The sequence below is a fragment of the Malaclemys terrapin genome, chromosome 1, assembly GCF_027887155.1.
Source record: "Malaclemys terrapin pileata isolate rMalTer1 chromosome 1, rMalTer1.hap1, whole genome shotgun sequence".
NCBI classification, from domain to species: Eukaryota; Metazoa; Chordata; order Testudines; family Emydidae; genus Malaclemys; species Malaclemys terrapin.
The window spans coordinates 354040956-354053570 of record NC_071505.1 but is presented as its reverse complement, the minus strand read 5'-3'; the positions used below and the strand labels follow the sequence as shown (position 1 = coordinate 354053570).

The following is a 12615-nucleotide window of genomic DNA, read 5'->3' as shown; positions in this document are numbered from 1 at the left end:
CATTGCAGGATGGGATCTGCCCGAGGGCGCATACCTGAGTGTGTAACATGAGAACCCAGGAAGGGGTTGAAGGCGAGGCGACTCCTTAGCCTGGGAAACTGAACAAAGGCTGTGGGAGGGGTCGCTGAAAGCAGAGTGCTGGAAGCAGGCTGGAGGGAGGGTGGAGAGATGGCTGGGAGGCAGAGATAGCTCTGACCCCCCAAAGGGGGGTGGGCTGGCATGCCCTGGGACCCCAAGCTGGACCTAACTGAGGGGGGCCCTGTTGTCTGTGCCTGCAAGACCTGTCTTGGACTGTATCCCTGTCATCCAAATAAACCTTCTGCTTTACTGGCTGGCTGAGAGTCATGGTGAATCGCAGTGAATCTCGGGAAGAGGGGTGCAGGGCCCTAACTCCCCCACACTCCGTGACAGCCCCACCATGGAAGCTTCCAACTGGACCATGACCCACCCCTCCAACTTCATCCTCCTCGGCGTCCCAGGGTTGGAGGCGGCACATGTCTGGATCTCCATCCCCTTCTGCTCCATCTACATTCTGTCCCTCCTGGGGAACGGCCTCCTCCTGGCTGTTATCAAGATGGACCCGAGCCTCCACGAGCCCATGTACCTTTTCCTTTGCATGCTGGCACTCGCCGACCTGGTCATCTCCACCACCACCCTGCCCAAATCCCTCTGCATATTCTGGTTCATGGACCAGGCCATTCACACCAATGCCTGTCTGGCGCAGATTTTTTTGATTCACTCACTTACTACCATGGAGTCCGGGTTCATGCTGGCTATGGCCTTCGATCGCTACATCGCTATCTGTAACCCGCTGCAACACTCGGCCATCCTCACCAATCGGGTTGTAGCCAAGATAGGGCTGGGTGTTGTGATGAGGGGGGCTGTGTTACTGGGCCCTCACCCATTCCTGCTGAAGCAGCTCCCATACTGCAGGACCCATGTCATTTCTCACACCTATTGTGAGTTCATGGCTCTGGTGAAACTGGCGTGTGCGGACACAACGGTTATGAGTGCCTATAGTCTGGCTGTATCATTTCTCACCCGGGGGGTTAGATTTTATCCTCATTGTCCTGTCCTACATCCTGATCCTCCAGGCTGTCTTCAGCCTCCCCTCCAAGGATGCACGGCACAAATCCTTGAGCACCTGCAGCTCCCACGTCTGTGTCATGCTGGTGTTTTACACTCCTGCGCTCTTCTCCTTCCTCTCCCACCGCTTTGGCCATGTGGCTCCCCACATTCACATCCTCATTGCAAACATGTACGTTCTCTTCCCTCCCATGATGAACCCCATCATCTACGGGGTGAGAACCCCGCGGATCCGGCAGAGGGTGCTCCACGTCTTGGGCATCAAACCATCCTGAAACCCACAGCACGGGTCAGCACCTGGGGAGCAAGGTCCATGCAGGTGACATGAGGGCCAGGAAGGCCAGGGATACAGACGGCTCAGTCACCCCCTTACTGTGAAAACCCACCTCAGCCTTGCTGAGCAACAGGGCTAATAAATACCTTTTTCTGGGTCTGCAGCACAACACGGCTTCGACTTTTCACTGCTCTAGAACATTGTTCTCACTCACCATTTCCACTAGCCACAGTGAAATCAGGGCCTCATTGTCCGAGGCGCTGTACGACATACAGCTAGAGATGGTCCCTGCCCCATGAGCGTCAATCTGCGCACCTTGATGCCCAGTTGTTTGCCCCTCTGCCCCCACCACGTGCCCTCTCATGCCTCGTTGGCTGCCCCTCTTATCCCAGCTGGAAAGGGTTCCCATCGTCCTGGCCTGATCCTGTCCCAGGCTTTGAGTGGGTATCCAGACACAGATCGAGCTACCAGTTTTCTAGCAGTGTTTGCAATTTCCAAGTTTTCTGCTGTGCTAGCCCTCGCTCCCGATGGAGCAGAAACTGCTGTCCCCAGCGCTTGGTCACTTCTGCACCCAGGGAGTTCTCTTTCAGGGACAGGCTTTTTAATAACCTGTTGTGCTGGCTCTTAAATGCAGACCATGATCCGACATGTCCCTGTGCCCAGTTCCAGCTGTATGCAAGGCATTCTGAGTGTCATGCCCCGAGGGACAATGGGAATTGGAGACTACAGCAAGAAATGCTGGGAACTGCAGCAAGAGCTAAATAAGCTCCCTCTCTTCACAAGGGCATTGATCCCAGGGAGGAAGCAAGAGCTGGGTTGAGGAGACGTTGGTAGGAAGCAGGCTGCGATACAGGGGCTAGGAGAGGCCTGGGAAGGAGTGGGCTGCTGTAGGGAGGCGGGGAGGGGGCTGGGAAGGAGTGGGCTGCTATAGGGAGGCGGGGGGGCTGGGAAGGAGCGGGCTGCTATAGGGAGGAAGGGAGGGGGTTGGGAAGGAGCGGGCTGCTGTAGGGAGCCGGATCTGGCCCTTATGAACAGAAGCAGGCTGTGATTCCTGCAGGAATTGTAGAGAGACAGTAGCCATCTTGACTGAGAGCAGCCTGTGGCTTCAGGCCCATTGAATGTGAGTGGAGACAGTGGCCAATTTTAACAAGGGCTAACCTGCCCAGGGTTGCGGTAGGAAACAGTGAAGTTTGTGAAACACACTGAATATGTTGAGATGTCAGAGCCCTGTGGGAGGGAGCCAGACCCTGGGGGCCACACACCTGTGGCCCAGCTCCCACCTCTGACAGGGGATGTGGGGCCCCATGCAGGTCAGCTGCTGCTCTCCAATTCCAGGAGAAGAACAACCAGACTTAGTCAGACCAATGATCCATCCAGCCCAGTCTCCTGTCTTCCAACACTGCCCAGTGCCAGAGGCGTCAGAGGCAATGACAGAACATTTTTCAGTGATCCATCCCCGGTCATCCAGTCCCAGCTTCCGGCAGTCAGATGTGTGGGGACCCCCAGAACATGGTGGGTCCCTGACAAAAGTGGCTAATAGCCATTGATGGATTTATCCTTCATGGGTTTATCTAGTTCTTTTTTTTTTAACCCTGTTAACTTTTGGCTTCCAGACCATCCTCTGGCAAAGAGTTCCACAGGTTGACTGTGCACTGTGTAAATAAATACTTCCTTAGGTGTTTTTTAAACCTGCTGCCTATTAATTTTTTTAGGTGTCCCCTAGCTCTTGTGTTATGTGTTCCTTATTTACTTTCTCCACACCACTCATGACAGTACAGACCTTGATCATATCCCCTCTCGGTTGCCTCTTTCCCAAGCCAAATAGTCCCTGCCCTCAGCAGTGGCTACATTACGGCTTGACACCATTGCTGCTCACCTACATGCTGTGCTGAGCTAGTGCTCCCCTCCACCTACCCACCCCAGCCTAGGAGACAAGGCAGTTTCCCTTCCCCTGTGCCAGAGCTGCGCTTTACTGGGTGCTCGGTGCAGGACATCACCTCCCTGGCAATCCATTGCTAGCTACAGTAGAGGAGATTCCTAGGTACCAGCTTCCCTCAGATACAAGGAGCAGGCCCCAGACAGCACTGAGCCCTTAGCCGCTGTTCTGGTGCCATGGCATGGCTCTGGAGTGAGCAGGCGACACAACCTGGACACCCTGGCTGCACGCTCTAGGGAAGGGGTGGGGTTAGTGAGGCATCATGCCAACAGGAAAGCCCCCTCCACCTGAGAACCTTTACTAAGCTCCACCCAAGGCTGCCTCCCCATTACTGATAGTTGTGTATAAAAGCGTGCACAAGGGATGGCTCCCTCCCCCCTCTTTTAGGGGCTGTCTATGTGTGCCGACAACTGGATCCCCTGGAGGGCAGCCAGTGGGGCAGAGTTCTGCTCTGGGAGTATCCCCCCACTGAGAAAGGTCACTACCACAGGGATTTTAGTAGCAAGGTTCACGGATTCTCTCCCTGTCCAGTGATCTGGATTGTCCCTTTTCAGGGACTCAGGCCAGTTACTGTTTGAAGAGTTCAGTGATGCCTGGGCACCAGTGTAAACACTTTCCCCCAGGACACAGCCCATCCTTCTGGTTTTCGTTTCTGTGGCCAGACCCCAGACCAGCCCTTTGCTTCTGCAGGAACACCCCAGTCTTGCTCCGTAGTGTGGTGGTCACCCCGCTCCGGCCCTGAAGGGGTTAAAACAGCCCTGGGAGAGGGCTGCCCTGGGGAGCCAATGTTAAAAGCAGCCTGGAGAGGGCTGTGGCTGGGGAAAGCATCTGAGTGAATAGCTGGCCACAGGTGTGGCTGGCTTAGTCTGGCCACAGCTGGCCTGGATAAAAGGTGCTGTGGACTAGGAGCTGAGGAGTCTCCCTCTAGCCCTGGAGTAGGAAGGGTTGGCTTCCTGGGAGTGAGGTACCCGATCAGAGCCGTGCTGGGGAAAAGGGCAAGAGGAGCTGGGATGCTCCAGCCTGGCAACTCCCCAAGGCCTGTGGACACGGGCGGCTCTAGCTTTTTTGCCGCCCCAAGCACGGCAGTCAGGCTGCCTTCGGCGGCATGCCTGCGGGAGGTCCCTGGTCCCGCGGCTTTGGCGTACCCGCCGCCGAATTGCCGCCGAATCCGAGGGACCAGCGGATCTCCCGCAGGCATGCTACCGAAGGCTGCCTGACCGCTGCCCTCACAGGGACTGGCAGGAGCACTGGTGCCTGGAGCCGCCACTGCCTGTGGAGGTACTGGGGCTGCAGAGGTGCGGCCCAGGAATAGGCAAAGGCAGCAGGTCGTAACCCCCTTGCCGATGATGAGTGGCTAACAGACTGCAGTCTGCTCCAGTGAGCGGGGGCTAGATGACGACTGGCAGTAGCCGCTGAGGCAAGGTGGGTTTAGAGGGTTGGGGGTTCCCCTGGGAGGGACAGACCCAGAGTGTGGGGGTACTGCTGGGGCACAACCCCGAGGTAAAAGGGCACTGGGGTCTTGGAGGGACACTGGGGTCTGAGGCAGGTGAGCCACCAGCCTGCAGAGGGCACTCCGGGCTGGAATCGAGCTAATTCCCAGAACAACCAGCAGGAGGCGCTGTGCCGGTGAGTCGTCGCTTTGCTACATGCTCCCAGGATAATTTGTGTCTCCCATAGAGGTTTCTGTCATTCTATCCTTTATTCCTATGCAATAAACTGTCTGCTTGTAACACTGTGCAACCCACCTGCTGTCCCAGCAGCCCTGCCCAGTTGCTGCATTAAGTCCTGGGACAGAAAGTGGAATTTCCTAGTGGCAAGTTAATGAGGGGTCTGTGCACTGCAGGGGAGGAAGAGACGCAGTCTCTCTGGACAGCTCCTCTGCAGTAAAGAGAAGATAAGCAGATCACAGCCAATCTGTCACACTCTCAGATAGCCCAAAGTCCAAGGGGACAATGCCTAGCTTGGAGGCCTGAGTTAAGAAAGCTGCCTGGGACACCCCTCCTGTCACTCTTCATGCTGTGTAGGGGTCTGACTTCCCCAGCATTGCATCCTCGTGCATTTCCACTGTGTCTGTGTCCCGGGTGCACACAGCAATCCCACAGCAAAGTACTCTCTCTCTCTGGCACACAAGGGACCCCGCAGGAAGCTCTGGGCTCTCCAATGACTCCTGTCTGGCTTGAAGCTCCTGGGGCAATGCTATAAAGGCCTCTCTGAGACCAGCCCACCTGTGCCATCAGCGTCTAGAAACTAGGGCCGGCTCCAGGGTTTTGGCCACCCCAAGCAGCCAAACAAAAACAAAACAACAACAAAAGAAGCCGCGATCGCAATCGCGATCTGCACAGCAATTCGGCAGGAGGTCCTTTGCTCCGAGCAGGAGTGAGGGACCGTCCACCGAATTGCTGCCGAACAGCTGGACGTGCCGCCCCTCTCCGAAGTGGCCGCCCCAAGCACCTGGTTGGTAAGCTGGTGCCTGGAGCCGGCCCTGCCAGAAACATGGGACAAACTGGAGTGAAAGGGTTCCAGCGCGACCTGCCAGGTCACAGTCTGAACAGGAGCCATGGTGGGTGGGTGGCATCTGTGTCCAGCCCCATAAACTCTCCCCTGCCCAGAGCAGGATTTTCCAGTATGTCCGCACACTGTTCCCCCTGGCTCTCTTGTCCCTGCAGACACCCTCCCTATCCTCCATGGTCTCCCAGCTGCTTCGTGGGCCTCATGTGTATCCAGGTGGTTGGAGCTCAGGGAGCCACGGGGCTGCAATGGGGAAAGCATAGGAGTGAGTGTCTCAGTTGAAGACAGTTTTCCTAATTTTTTTTTACAGTTTCCCACAACTCAGTTTCCCCACAAGCATTCCTTTATTAGTCCCGTGGTCACTTGGTGTTAGTCACATCCAAACTATCAATAGACAGCGTGAGATTCTTTATCCTAGCAACAACACAGATATAAGCAACAGGTTCAGGCCTGGGAAGTACCTTCCCACGTGGCACCCTGCTGATCGGTACTGAGATACCCCCTCGGCTGTGGAGATGCAACCCTCCAGCGGGGATTGTGAGCAATACCCTGCCAGAGGTGGGCCTCCCTTGGCCCTAGGGAAGCGTCCCCAGCTGCACAGTCATTGCCAGAGGCTTGGGACACCTGGGACCTTCTCCCATCCATGTGAAGGGGTAGGAGACTTGGGGCCATGACGGGAGCTTAGCCTGTGCAGTGACTTAGTGAAAGCCCTGGGGTTGAGGCCTCCAAGCTCCCTTCCAGGAGATGTAGGGGACTGAGTGCCCTGGTCCTGGAAAAAAAATATTTCATTAACAGGCTTATCAAAGGTGAAGTTCTCTGGGCATTAAAAAGTGACACGTCAATGAGATCTTGTCCTCTGGGCCCCGGGAGGATTCAGGAAGGCATAAGGGGGAGCATAAGGGAAGATAGGAACAGGCACAGGTCAGGACTAGAGGGATCGGAGACTAGACTACTAGATCGCACTGTTGCCAGGCGGCGGCAGGTGTATGTGATTGGAGACTCTTTACTGAGGAGATTGGACAGGCCTGTGACCAGGGCGGACCCAGAGAACAGAAGGGTGTGCTGTCTCCCGGGCGCAAAGATACGCGATGTGGACCTGCGGTTGAAAAGGATCCTAAAAGGAGCAGGTAAGAACCCCTTGATAATCCTTCATGTGGGAACGAATGACACGGCTAGGTTCTCGTTAGAGAGGATCAGGGGAGATTATGCCAGGCTGGGGAAGACGCTCAAGGAGATAGAGTCTCAGATTATCTTTAGTGGGATTCTGCCCGTTCCGAGGGAAGGGCAGCAAAGGGCTGATAGGATTGTGAGAATAAATAGTTGGCTAAGGGAGTGGTGCTATAAGGAGGGCTTTGGGATGTATGGCCACTGGGAGGCTTTCGGGGACAGACACCTGTTCTCGCGGGATGGGCTTCACCTGAGTAGGGAAGGAAATAGACTTCTGGGAGGAAGGCTGGCTCATCTAATCAAAAGAGCTTTAAACTAGGAAGTTTGGGGAGACAGTTGGGAGATGCACAGTTAATCTCCAAGCCAGATTCCAGTATGGAAAAGGTGAGTAAAAGGAGAGGAGACATAGCCGGGGAGATGAGATTGGACATAGGAAGGACAGGGGGGACGGACACAAAGAGGCCCGCAACATATATTGCTGCTAATGGGAGACGGGCTAAAAGACATACATTAGGGTGTTTATACACCAATGCCAGAAGCCTAGGTAACAAAATGGAGGAATTGGAGCTCTTGGTCCAGGAACTGAAACCGGATATCGTAGGAATAACGGAAACGTGGTGGAATGACGGTCACGACTGGAACACAGGTATGGAGGGGTATGCGCTGTTTAGGAAAGACCGGAACAAGGGTAAAGGTGGGGGGGTGGCCTTGTATGTCAATAGTGAAATAAACTGTAAAGAAATAATAGTGGATGGATTAGATAACACAGAGTCTGTCTGGGCAATACTCACACTGGGTAAAAGGACTACTAGAGCCTCTCCGGGGATAGTGCTTGGAGTGTGCTATAGACCACCGGGATCGACCCAGGATATGGATAAGGAACTATTTAATGTGTTTAGAGAAGTAATTACTAACAGAAACTGTGTAATTATGGGGGACTTTAACTTCCCGGATATAGATTGGGGAACAAACGCTAGTAGCAATAACAGGGCTCAGATGTTCCTAGAAGTGCTTGCTGATCAATTCCTCCATCAAGTGGTAACTGAACCGACGAGGGGGGAGGCCATTTTAGATTTGATTCTAGCAAGTAGTGAGGACCTTGTTGAGGAAGTGGTAGTAGGGGACAATTTGGGCTCCAGTGATCATGAGCTAATTCGATTTAAAATACATGGAAGGAGTAACAGAATTAAATCAAAGACTAGGGTTTATAATTTTAAAAAGGCCAATTTTAACAAACTAAGGGGACTGGTAAGGGAAGTGGATTGGGCAAACGTATTAATGGATTTAAAAGCAGAAGAAGCCTGGGATTACTTTAAGTTAAAGATGCATGAGCTGTCGGAGGCCTGTATTCCAAAAAAGGGAAAAAGATTACTAAGCAAGAGATTTAGACCGAGCTGGATGAGCAACCGACTCAAAGGGGCGATTAGGAAAAAACAGAAAGCGTTTAAAGAGTGGAAGAGGGGAGGGATCAGTAAGGAAATGTACCTAAGTGAAGTCAGAGAATGTAGAGATAGAGTGAGAAAGGCCAAAGGCCGTGTAGAGTTGGACCTAGCGAGGGGAATTAAAAGCAATAGTAAGAGGTTTTACAGCCACATAAATAGGAAGAAAGCAAAGAAAGAAGAAGTGGGACCGCTGAAGTCTATTGCCGGAGAGGACATTAAAGACAATCTAGGCATGGCGCAATATCTTAATGAATATTTTGCATCGGTGTTTAATGAGGCCAATGAAGGTATTAGGGATACTAGCACCACTATAGAGGGGCACTCGGGATGGGGGATTACCGTATCCGAGGTAGAAACAAAACTCGAACACCTTAATGGGGCTAAGTCGGGAGGACCGGACGATCTTCATCCGAGAATATTGAAGGAATTGGCGCGGGAAATAGCAGGCCCGTTAGCGATAATATTTAATGAATCTGTAAACTCGGGGGTGGTCCCGTTAGACTGGAGAATAGCTAATGTGGTTCCTATTTTCAAGAAAGGGAAAAAAAGTGATCCGGGTAACTACAGGCCTGTTAGTTTAACATCTGTAGTGTGCAAGGTGCTGGAGAAAATTCTGAAAGAGAAACTAGTGGAGGACCTGGAGGGTAGTGGCAATTGCGATAAATTACAACATGGTTTTACGAAGGGCAGATCGTGCCAAACGAATCTGATCTCCTTCTTTGAGAAAGTAACGGACTTATTAGATAAGGGAAATGCGGTGGACCTAATATACCTGGATTTCAGTAAAGCGTTTGATACTGTACCCCATGAGGAATTATTGGTTAAACTGAAAAACATGGGGATCGATATGAAAATCCAGAAGTGGATAAGGAATTGGTTACTGGGGAGAATGCAGCGGGTTGTATTAAAGGGTGAATTGTCAGGTTGGAGGGAGGTTACTAGTGGAGTGCCTCAAGGTTCGGTTTTGGGACCCATTTTATTTAATCTATTTATAACTGACCTCGGAACCGATTGCAGGAGTGGGCTGATAAAATTTGCGGATGATACGAAGGTGGGAGGCGTTGTAAATTCGGAGGAGGACAGGGATATCCTGCAGGGAGACTTGAATGAGCTTGTGAATTGGAGTATCAGAAATAGGATGAAATTTAATAGTGAAAAGTGTAAAGTGATGCATTTGGGGATGACTAATAACAATTTTAGTTACAAGATGGGGACGCATTGGTTAGAAGTAACGGAAGAGGAGAAGGACCTAGGGGTTCTTGTAGACCGCAGGATGACTATGAGTCGACAATGTGACGTGGCGGTGAAAAAAGCCAATGCGGTCTTGGGATGCATTAGGCGAGGTATATCTAGTAGGGATAAGGAGGTCCTGCTTCCGTTGTACAAGGCGCTGGTGAGACCTCATTTGGAGTACTGTGTGCAGTTCTGGTCTCCCATGTTTAAAAAAGATGAACCCAAACTGGAACGGGTGCAGAGAAGGGCCACTAGGATGATCAGAGGAATGGAAAAGCTGTCATACGAAAGGAGACTAGAGGAGCTTGGGTTGTTTAGTCTGACAAAGCGAAGGCTGAGAGGGGATATGATTGCTATCTTTAAATATATTAGAGGGATTAATACAAGGGAGGGAGAAAAATTATTCCAGCTTAGTACTAACGTGGATACCAGAACGAATGGATACAAACTGGCCGTGGGGAAGTTCAGACTTGAAATTAGACGAAGGTTTCTGACCGTCAGAGGGGTGAAATATTGGAACGGCCTACCGAGGGAAACGGTGGGGGCGACGGACCTGTCTGGTTTTAAGATAAAGTTAGATAAGTTTATGGAGGGAATGGTTTAATGGTAAAACATAGTAGTCAAGGAAAGCCAAGCAATGGTGGGTAAATAGTATAATGGCTAACGGGGTCGGGCTGGAGACTCTTGCCTATATGCTCGGGGTCTTACTGATCGCCACATTTGGGGTTGGGAAGGAATTTTCCTCCAGGGCAGATTGGCTGAGCCTCTGGAGGTTTTTCGCCTTCCTCCGCAGCATGGGGCAGGGATCTCTAGCAGGAGGGTCTCTGCCGATTGAAGTCACTAAAAACAGGATTGGGGACTTCAACAGCAGAGTCCAGGGAAGGGGTAGGGACGGTTTTATGGCCTGCAGCATGCAGGGGGTCAGACCAGATGATCATAATGGTCCCTTCTGACCTTAAAGTCTATGAGTCTATGAGTCTTTGAAGCCGTTCCATCTTTCTGCAACCTTTGTTGTTGTTTTCCTTCTTTTTTTTGTTCTTAGTTTCTTCCTGACACAGTGTAATGTTCTTGTACCAGATACAGACTGGTTACAAACCTTGTTGTGCACTCCAGATGTGTTCAGCCTCGAATCCATTAATACTCCACCAGGTTTGGCTGAGGTTAGCGTCAATAAGGTATTTTACACAAAGTATTCAGAGTGGCTCCAACAGTATAGTACACTTTAGCATTGCATTGTAGGTCCCACCACTAACGAGGCTGCCAGGCCTCTCTCCACTACTGTTTTTAGATTGTGTATTAATTATATAGATCACTTAAGGATCCTAGGCTGAGATGCCACTTTTATAAGATGTTACACTGACGTTGTTATGGTTGATATATATTCATTCGGGATTTTTTCCCTTTTCTCTTATTTGTATTTCCTCATCTTACTAATGTTGAAGTGTCTTTTTCCTATAGGTCAGTATATCATTGATCTCAGCCTATTACCATATCCATCAGTTCGTTACTATGGCCCGTTTTGTTGTTAGGTATCACATTTGTTATTTCTGTGCTAACCGGTCATTTTGCTCTGATCATAACCAGTTATTTGGTTTTATCCAAGTTGTGGTGTACCTGTTAAGTTTAAAAGATATGAACTTAGGAAAGTCCCTATGGTACCTGCATCCCAACTCCCTGCCCTGAGCCCCCTCCTGCGCACCGCAGGAGTACCAAGTCAAATGCCTTATAGAAGTTTAAAAATATTACATCAGCACCATTATTTTTATCCACCAAACTTGAAAGCTCATCCCTATTGTCAGGGTTCCCCCCACACTCTGAATTCTGGGGTACAGATGTGGGGACCCACATTCAAATTATGTAGTTAGAAAAACAGAAGGATCCAGAGGCACTTAACAGACTGATGCATACTGAACTTTAATGATAGCAGAGAAACAATCCCATAGTTGGTACCCACTTTCTAGATGATGTCATGATATCCTATTGCACTCCGGGGGCTGGGACCCCAGTTATTAGGAAGAGACAGGCACTAGTAGTGGGGATTCCCATTATTAGAAATATAGATAGTTGGGTTTATGATAACCAGAAGAAGCACATGGTGAATTGCCTGCTGGGTTTGAAGGTAGTGGATCTCACAAAACATCTGCATAGCCTTATAGGTAGTTCTGGGGAGGAGCCAGTGGTTGTGATACAGGTAGGTACCAATGACATAAGGAAAGATAAGCGAGAGGTCCTCAAGTCCTGGAGGCCAGATTTAGGCTGCTAGGTAAGAGCTTAAATTTCAGAACCTCCATTGTAGCATTCTCTGAAACGCTTCCAGTTCCATGTTCAGGACCAGTAAGACAGGCAGAGCTGAGGGTCTCAATCTGGGGATAAGGCAATGCTGAAAATAGGAGGGGTTTAGGTTTATTAGAACTGGGGAACCTTTTGGGGAAGGAGTGGCCCATACAGGAGTAAAATTAAAAAGGTTCTGGGGGATATTTTAAACTAACAACTGGGGAAAAGCCAACAGGTGTGGAGGAGCCATACATTGTGACGTCCTCAAGGTCACACAGGAGCCATGCTGCTGAGAGGGCCCGGCCTCACCCCCCATCTGCAGGCAGAGGTGCCCCAATCCAGTGGGAGTCAGTGGCATTGTGACCTGACCTATGGGGTCGCAATGCCACTCAAATTCACAGCAACTATCAAGAGTTGTGGATCCTAGAGTTCATGACCCTCGGCAATTTGTTTTATAATAATGAGTTTCCCCATTGTCTCCACTTGTCCTTGCTGTGTCACCCTCCCCAGCCCCTTTGGGGCACCACATGCCCAGGGAGGGGGAAACAGGGGATTGTCTGTCAATCTCATGCTCTTTGTGGAGTTACAGCTGCTCAGGTGAGGCAGAAACCCTGTTGGGATTGCACAGCCATGGCTATAAACCTCCCTGCCTAGTGCTCCTCTGGTACTTCGCAGAGACTCTCTGGACACCTTCC

The 12615-nt window shown here is 51.1% G+C and overlaps 1 pseudogene; it reads left to right on the top strand.

The window, feature by feature from the left end:
• Positions 1 to 418: 418 nt before the first annotated feature.
• Positions 419 to 1361, top strand: LOC128833949 (olfactory receptor 52K2-like; annotated as a pseudogene).
• The last annotated feature ends 11254 nt before the right edge of the window (positions 1362 to 12615 follow it).